At 43.0% G+C, this 8,784-nt stretch overlaps 1 long non-coding RNA gene across 1 annotated transcript; it reads left to right on the top strand.

Annotated features, from left to right (window-relative positions):
• The first annotated feature begins 1,283 nt into the window (after nucleotides 1-1,283).
• Nucleotides 1,284-5,620, top strand: LOC139355345 (uncharacterized). Its single transcript, XR_011618462.1, has 3 exons — nucleotides 1,284-1,373; nucleotides 2,279-2,367; nucleotides 5,495-5,620. It is a non-coding gene; the product is annotated as an uncharacterized lncRNA (long non-coding RNA).
• The last annotated feature ends 3,164 nt before the right edge of the window (nucleotides 5,621-8,784 follow it).

Below are 8,784 nucleotides of genomic sequence, written 5' to 3'. Positions count from 1 at the left end.
TCATGCCACTGCCCTCCAGCCTGGGTGACTGAGCGACATCCTGTCTAAAGAAAAGCATTTATAAATATAGATATGAAAATAATTTAGTTCTTTCACAAAAGGTCTTTCTGAAACACGTCCTCCACTAAGGGTGATATGGGACAGTCTGTTCCCAAAGTTTCTGGATGCATGAGAATGGTTGGGCAAGAGACAAAACAAAACAAAACAAAACAAAACAAAACAAAACAAAAAGATCTCTCAAGTCCCTTTCTTTATGTTCCTGAGACCCTGTGGATGTGAGTCTGGGGACAGCAGGAAAACCCTGTCTGGCCCTGCATGTGCCTGACTTAATAATGTGCATGCCCCTTGCTGGGCAAGTCCTTTGTTGCTCATGTGCCTTAGTGTCTGTCTCCTGTCCCTGCAGAGTCCTGACAGATGGTGACTTTTTTATTTTATTTTATTTTATTTTATTTTATTTTATTTTATTTTATTTATTTTTTATTGTTTTTAGATGGAGTCTGGCTCTGTTGCCCAGGCTGGCGTGCAGTGGCATGATCTTGGCTCACTGCAAACTCCACTTCCCAGGTTCTAGCAATTCTTCCTCAGCCTCCCCAGTGGCTGGGACTACAGGTGCATGCCACCACGCCCGGTTAATTTTTTGAATTTTAGGAGAGATGGGATTTCAACGTGTTGCCCAGGCTGTTCTCGAAATCCTGAGCTCAGACAATCTGTCTGCCTCAGTCTCCCAAAGTGTTAGGATTACAGGCGTGAGCCACTGGGCCTGGCGACAGATGGTGACTTCTTTCGTTCTTGCCAACTAGGATCTAGCCAATAGGTCTGCAGATCATTCCTCCCAGAAGTTGAAGGGGGAGTGAGCGTGAGGAGGGGCGGGTGGTCTTTGCGTGCATCAGGCGACTGGATACATGGCCATATAGAGAAAAGGGTTGCGAAGTGGTCATCCTTCTACTAAAAGGCAGTGATGCTGCCATGGCCTCGTCGTCGTGGGGAGACCAGACAAGGGAGGAAGGAGGGCCCTGGAGGGGAGGAGGGTCAGCTGAACGTGGAGTGAGTTGTGAAGGGGTACATTATTTGAGGTCTTTGAGTCCCTAGAGCATATGAATCCGCCCACAGAGGACGGATTTCAACCTCCTTAGTGGGGACCTGGGAAGGAGAGGAGGACTGGACGTGGCGGGACAAGGTGGGGCAACTCAGCCCACAGGACAAAGTCAGATCTCACTGCGCATGCTTCTTGGGTGGCCGCCTCAGTGCGCATGTTCACTAGGCTTCTTCTGGTCGACCACTTTGCAGCACGTTGCAAACGCTATGGAGCTGAGAGGTTGTGAGGATTGCTTTCCTGCTGTCTGAACTCTTTCTCCCCTACTGAAACGTAGCGGGTAGGTCCGCAGGGCAGTCCTTCCGGGAGGTGAAGTGAGAATGAGTGTGAGGAGGAGCCAGTAAGCTTCTAAATGGGTCAGGCTGCGTGGTCCCTGGCTCAGAGGTAGAAGTGCCTAAAGGTCGTTGTCCTTCTCATGTGGCACCACAGCCATGGGCCTTCTGGTCTTGGCAGGGCCACAACTAGGGAGGAAGGAGGGCCACGGAGTGGAGGGGGGTCAGGCGGAGATGGGGCGACTGCTGGGGTTGCTGTTGGAGGTATCAGAGTCCTGGAAGCATCTGGAACCCCCAACAGAGGACAGATTCCAGACTCCTAGGTGGGGAGTCTGGGTGGGTGGGAAGGAATGGGAAGGGACGAAGTGCGTGGCAAGGAAGGAGCCTACAAACTGGGAATGCCGTGGGCTGGTGACCACAGCCCTGAGGTCTGTAGAGTGCCTGGCAGAGGTGGCCCGTGAGGAGCAGCCAACGCTGTGTCGCAATTTCTGAACTCCACCATGGAGGTTTGAATGGGCGGGGCTCTGCATTCCAACAAAATTTGATTTTAGGGGGCAAATGGGCCTAGCAAATGGGTGTGTGGGAAAAGCCGTTGTCACTCAAATTTTAATTCTCTAGCTGTATTTTCCTAAATGTCTCCGTGATGGAGAGTTCAATTGTGACACCAAAAACCTTATCAGAAATTTCCTGCGTCTTTGCCAGGAGCCTTAAGACATTGCTGTGCTAGCTTGACCAAGAAGTTGCTTTGCAAGTATACAATTCAGAAGACATACACACACATTTGCCCCTGGGACTTACTTTCAAAGTTTTTCCAAATTAAAAAAAAATTACAAGTTAACATTTGTCCATAAAAGTGGCCAAATATAGCTATCCTCTCAAGTGCATTTTCCCAATCACCATATTCTGTTTGCAGAGTGAAATATAAGGTACCGAGGAGGATCAACATATAGGCCTATACCAAGATGAAGTTTATGACCTTCTGAGCTGACTGTGCCTCTGCTTGTGAGTGCCTTAACATTCAATATTTTCTATTAGCAGAACGTTATTTTTGTGATAGTGTTGTTAAACTAGTATACATACACTGGTAAAGGTCTTCCGTGCTGATAAAAAAGTGATCATGGCATCTCATGAAGGACAGACTAATCCAAGAGGATTATGTTCTGGTTTTGTCTGAATGGATGATCTTCTGTTCCCCGGTTTTTTGCCCGTGACTTCCTTCTTGTGCTTATTGATAACTGATTGCACACATCTGTACCAAGATAGATTAAAATGGCTTCCAAAGCCCTTGAGGGTGACTGTCTTAGAGTAAACTCTCTGTGGGAAGAGTAACTTTATGAAACATTAAGAATATGAAATAGTGTTGGAGAAATGTCTTTAGACTTATGATCAGAAGTATCTATGTATTCTGTATACTTATATTATTGAGATGTATGTCAGTGTATTTACACACACTCACTGCTCCTGGTCCCGGGAGCCCAGTCATGAAGAGTCTCAAGAAGAGGAACCACTAACTGAAAGTCGAGATCCTACACCTGGTCAGGAAAGAGAAGAAGATCAGGGTGCAGCTGAGATTCAAGGTGCTGGGAAGGGAAAAAAAGATGTCTGTGGGAAGGGGAGGAGGCCTATGTGTGCATCACGCATTATGCCATGACCAGTAAGGGGAGGAAAGAAAACATTAGGAAAGGATCGCAAACATTTGCTGAAATTTGGCTGTAAAAGTGAAGAGTATAGTTTGCCATCTTATGCAGTCTCTGGATATAATGAATCTTCTCTTTTTCTTTGCGATCTACTTTGTATGCTTGCAAATACAGTCCTTGCTAAATTAGGACTTAGGTGACCACAGCCTTGAGTTCTGTAGAGCGCTTGGTAGAGGTGTCCAGTGAAGAGCACCCAGCACTGTGTTGCATCTTCTCAACTCCACCCTGGAGATTCGAATGGGAGGGGCTCTGCATTCCAACAAAACTTGAGTTTTGAAACCATCTGATGTAAGAAAATGTACGTTATTTCACTAGTGTAATTTGATCTTCTTAGAATGTTGTATCACCTTCTCAGCTGTGGTGTCCACAGTGTTGTATGCACCCTTTAATAGCTCGTAGAGTGCCAAGTCACCCTACCTTGTAACACCCTGAATAAAGCCCATTTGCATAGGGATGTTAGCCCCATTTTATAAATAAGAAAACTGAGGCTCATGGGTTGAGGTTTACCAAAGAACACTTGAGTCATGGAGACAGAATTCATATTTCGTTTCAAGATGATGATTCTTCCTATCATCTATGCTGTAAGAGAAAGTGACTGGTTTTACTTAAGATGCATAATACTCAAATATGGCTGTACTATAAGGTACTTCAGTATTGGCTCAGGACAAAACACAGTTCAGTGAAGCAGGATAGAAATTCCAGAAAAGAGCTCAATGAATGACAGCCACTGTTTCCTTTCATTGGTGTTTTTGACAGTATGTTTGGTAAAAGTTGGATAATTCAGGACACTGGCATATGGATAGCTATATTAGTATGATTTTGAGGGACTTTTAAAAGTTGTTTAAACACTTTTATAATTAGAAAACTTAAAGTGCCATAAGATTATCATGAAACAGAAATTGTTTCCTCAACAGGTAGCATTTTCAAGGTAAACACTGACAGAATTTGGGCCATGGATTATTTAGCAATTCACTGTTAAGGGGTTTCCAGAATATGGCTGTCCATAATGCTGGTTTGTTTGTTTGTTTATTTATTTATTTATTTATTTATTTATTTTAAATTATACTTTAAGTTCTGGGATGTATGTGCAGAATGTGCAGGTTTGTTACAGAGGTATACACATGTCATGATGGTTTGCTGCACCCATCAACCTGTAATCTACATTGGGTATTTCTTCTAATATTCTCCCTCCCCTAGCGCCCCCAGCCCCCAACAGGCCCTGGTGTTTGATGTTCCCCTCCCTGTGTCCATGTGTTCTCATTGTTCAACTCCCACTTATGAGTGAGAACATGCGGCGTTTGGTTTTCTTTTCCTGTGTTAGTTTGCTGAGAATGATGGTTTCCAGCTTCATCCATGTTCCTGCAAAGGACATGAACTCATCCTTTTTTTTTATGGCTGCGTAATATTCCATGGTGTATATGTGCCACATTTTCTTTATCCAGTCTATCATTGATGGGCATTTGGGTTGGTTCTGTGTCTTTGCTATTGTGAATAGTGCTGCAATAAACATATGTGTGCATGTTTCTTTATAGTAGAATGATTTATAATCCTTTGGGCATATACCCAGCTATTTATTTGCACTCAACTTCCTGTACTCTCACTGTGGGACAGTGATTTTGCTGTTGTTGTTGGTACTTTATTCTCATTGAGATTCATCTATGGAAAGTTACATATAGGGCCTTTGGACCTAAGCATAACTTTAATTAATTTTAACCAGAAAATTTTCAAGTTACTTCAACAAGGGATGGGTGTCACGACTGTATGTCTTGTCATAAGCCAGCCAATACATTGATGTAAACTTTCAGAAAATTACATTTAAGTTATGATTAAAATGCTATTTATGTGGCAGACTTCAGATATCTTAGATAGTTGATACTTGCTATTCATAATACACAACGGTAACATATGGAAAATGTAGGTGTAGTGTGGTTTATCCTTAGATTGTCATTTAAAATAAGATTTCAGGCCAGGACCAGTGCCTCATGTATATAATCCCAAAACATTGGGAGGACAAGGCCAGCAGATCCTTGAGCCCAGGAGTTTGAGGCCAGCTGGGCAACACAGGGAAACCCCATCTCTACCAAAAAATACAAAAATTATACTTGGTGGTGGCATTCACCTGTAGGCTCAGCTACTCGTGAGGCTTAGACAGGAGGATCCGTTGAGCCCAGAAGGTTGGGCCTGCAGTGGGCCGAGGTGGTACCACTGCACTGCAGCCTGGACAGAGTGAGACCCTGCCTCAAAAAACAATTAAATACATAAAATAAGACTTCATAATATGAGAAAATGAAATTGTAACATTTTTGCATCACATTTATTATGACACTAGCCTACAGGTTTTTATTTCATAATCCTGAGGAAAAGAATATTATCATTTCCTTATTTTTATTTTATGTTTGTCTGCTTCAGTTGATAATTTTTGCATTTTTAAGTGTCTGACCTGGAAGCTGATCTCCAAGAGCTGTCTCAGTGAAAGACTGGGAATGAATGCAGAGATGATCCTGATGTCAAGGGGAAGATTCTGCCAAAACTAGAGCATTTTAAAATGCCAGAAGCAGGTACGTTATCCATTAAATGCAAAATTAGGTGCTTTGTGTTTTCTACAAAATTATACTTTTGATAATAAAAAGAGAGAATATTAGTGCCCCTTTAAAAACAGAACTCAAATGCAGACTTTCTTTGAAAGGTAGTTCAGACCCTGAATGCCTGACTGCAAGACTTAAACACTATCAGATACAGAAACAAATTGGGTCAAAGCCATATTGAATTGTCAAATGTGAAAGCATTTTCTTCTGAGTATAACCAACAGCTAACAATTTTCGGATTAGTTTTTAATTTCTACTTTTAAAAAATACATTGTAATACCATTTGTAATACAGTTTGTGTGAAATGTGCTGAGAACTGAAGAGGATTCTAGTACCAGCTCTACCATAATTTGTGAGATTCTTAATGAATCCCATAAATTCTACACCCACGTTTGCTCTTATTGAAAATAGTGAATGAACATCAGATTAAATTCCATTTCAGTGCTGATTTCTGCATGCTGTGGTTTTGTTGGGTAGAATACACAGATACTCGACTTTCATGATTTATCATAATAATCAGCTTCAGTTCAATTATAATATCTGAATTGAGACTTCATTGCTCCTAAGAAAATAAACAACCACTCCGCTTGATATTTGCTTCTCTATATGGAGACCTTAATGACTGTTCTTGGATTTTGTCAACTTCTGAATTCGGTGGCTCTTAGTGAAGCCTTGAATATCTGAATAATAGAATGGCAGGAGACAGGTTTCTGTGGCACGTGAAGTAGGGAGAATGCATGTAGGTCAGTGAGCATGCTCCTTGCCCTACTGTTAGTCTTCATGAGCTACTGTGTGTAATTAGATTGAAGACACATATAATAGAATCACCTCTAACTATATCATAGATTACATATTACAAATTTCTATCTTGAGATGTCAGTTAATAGGATCTAAAGTTTAAAGTCCGAGGGCACGCCCAAGATGGCCGTATACGAACAGCTCCAGCCTCCAGCTCCCAGCATGAACAACACAGAAGACGAGTGATTTCTGCATTTTCAACTGAGGTACCGGGTTCATCTCACTGGGGCATGTCGGACAGTTGGTGCTGGTCCGTGGGTACAGCCCGACCAGCAAGAGCTGAAGCAGGGCGAGGCATCACCTCACCTGGGAAGCACAAGGGGAAAGGGAATTCCTTTTCCTAGCCAAAGGAAATTGAGACACACAACACCTGGAAAATCAGGTAACTCCCACCCTAATACTGTGCTTTACCAATGGTCTTAGCAAACGGCACACCAGGAGGATATATCCCACACCTGGCCCAGAGGGTGCCATGCCCACGGAGCCTCCCTCATTGCTAGCACAGCAGTCTGAGATCTAACTGCAAGGCAGCAGTGAGGCTGAGTGAGGGGCACCTGGCATTGCTGAGGCTTAAGTAGGTAAACAAAGCCACTGGGAAGCTCGAATTGGGTGGAGCCCACCACAGCTCAAGGATGCCTGCCTGCCTCTGTAGACTCCACCTCTGGGGACGGGGCATAGCTAAACAAAAAGCAGCAGAAACCTCTGCAGAGGAAAATATCCCTGTCTGACAGCTTTGAAGAGAGCAGTGGATCTCCCAGCATGGAGGTTGAGATCTGAGAACAGACAGACTGCCTGCTTAAGTGGGTCCCTGACCCCTGAGTAGCCTAACTGGGAGACATCCCGCACTAGGTGCAGACTGACACCTCACACCTCACAAGGCTGGGTACAACCCTGAGACGAAGCTTCCAGAGCAAGAATCAGACAGCAACACTCGCTGTTCAGCAACATTCTATCTTCTTCAGCCTCCGCTGCTGATACCCAGGCAAACAAGATCTGGAGTGGACCTCAAGCAAACTCCAACAGACCTACAGCTGAGGGTCCTGACTGTTAGAAGGAAAACTAACAAACAGAAAGGACACCCACACCAAAACCCCATCAGTACATCACCATCATCAAAGACCAAAGGCAGACAAAACCACAAAGATGGGGAAAAAGCAGGGCAGAAAAGCTGGAAATTCAAAAAATCAGAGCGCATCTCCCCCTCCAAAGGAATGCAGCTCATCGCCAGCAATGGAGCAAAACTGGACGGAGAATGACATTGATGAGTCAAGAGAAGAAGGCTTCAGTAAATCAAACTTCTCAGAGCCAAAGGAGGAACTACATAACCAGTGCAAAGAAACTAAAAACCTTGAAAAAAGATTTGACAAATGGCTAACTAGAATAACCAATGTAGAGAAGTCCTTAAAAGAACTGATAGAGATGAAAACCATTACACGAGAACTACGTGACAAATGCACAAGCTTCAGTAACCGAGTTGAACAACTGGAAGAAAGAGTATCAGCGATTGAAGATCAAATGAATGAAATGAAGCGAGAAGATAAGTGTAGAGAAAAAAGAGTAAAAAGAAATGAACAAAGCCTCCAAGAAATATGGGATTACATGAAAAGACCAAATCTACATCTGATTGGTGTGCCTGAAAGTGACGGGGAAAATGGAATCAAGCTGGAAAACACTCTGCAGGATATCATCCAGGAGGACTTCCCCAACCTAGTAAGGCAGGCCAACATTCAAATTCAGGAAATACAGAGAACACTACAAAGATACTCCTTGAGAAGAGCAACTCCAAAACACATAATTGTCAGATTCATCAAAGTTGAAATGAAGGAAAAAATGTTAAGGGCAGTCAGAGACAAAGGTCGGGTTACCCACAAAGGGAAGACCATCAGACTAACCGCAGATCTCTCAGCAGAAACTCTACAAGCCAGAAGAGAGTGAGGGCCAATGTTCAACATTCTTAAAGAAAATAATTTTCAACCCAGAATTTCTTATCCAGCCAATCTAAGTTTCATAAGTGAAGGAGAAATAAAATCCTTTGCAGACAAGCACATGCTTAGAGATTTTGTCACCACCAGGCCTGCCTTACAAGAGATCCTGAAGGAAGCACTAAACATGGAAAGGAACAATAGGTACCAGCCATTGCAAATACATGCCAAAATGTAAAGTCCATTGATGCAAGGAAGAAACTGCATCAACTAATGAGCAAAATAACCAGCTAATATCATAATGACAGGATCAAGTCCACACATACCAATATTAACCTTAAATGTAAATGGACTAAATGGTCCAATTAAAAGACATAGACTGGCAAATTGGATAAAGAGTCAAGGCCCATCAGTTTG

The sequence above is a fragment of the Macaca nemestrina genome, chromosome X (assembly GCF_043159975.1).
Source record: "Macaca nemestrina isolate mMacNem1 chromosome X, mMacNem.hap1, whole genome shotgun sequence".
Taxonomy (NCBI): Eukaryota; Metazoa; Chordata; class Mammalia; order Primates; family Cercopithecidae; genus Macaca; species Macaca nemestrina.
This window is presented reverse-complemented; position numbering and strand designations above follow the sequence as displayed.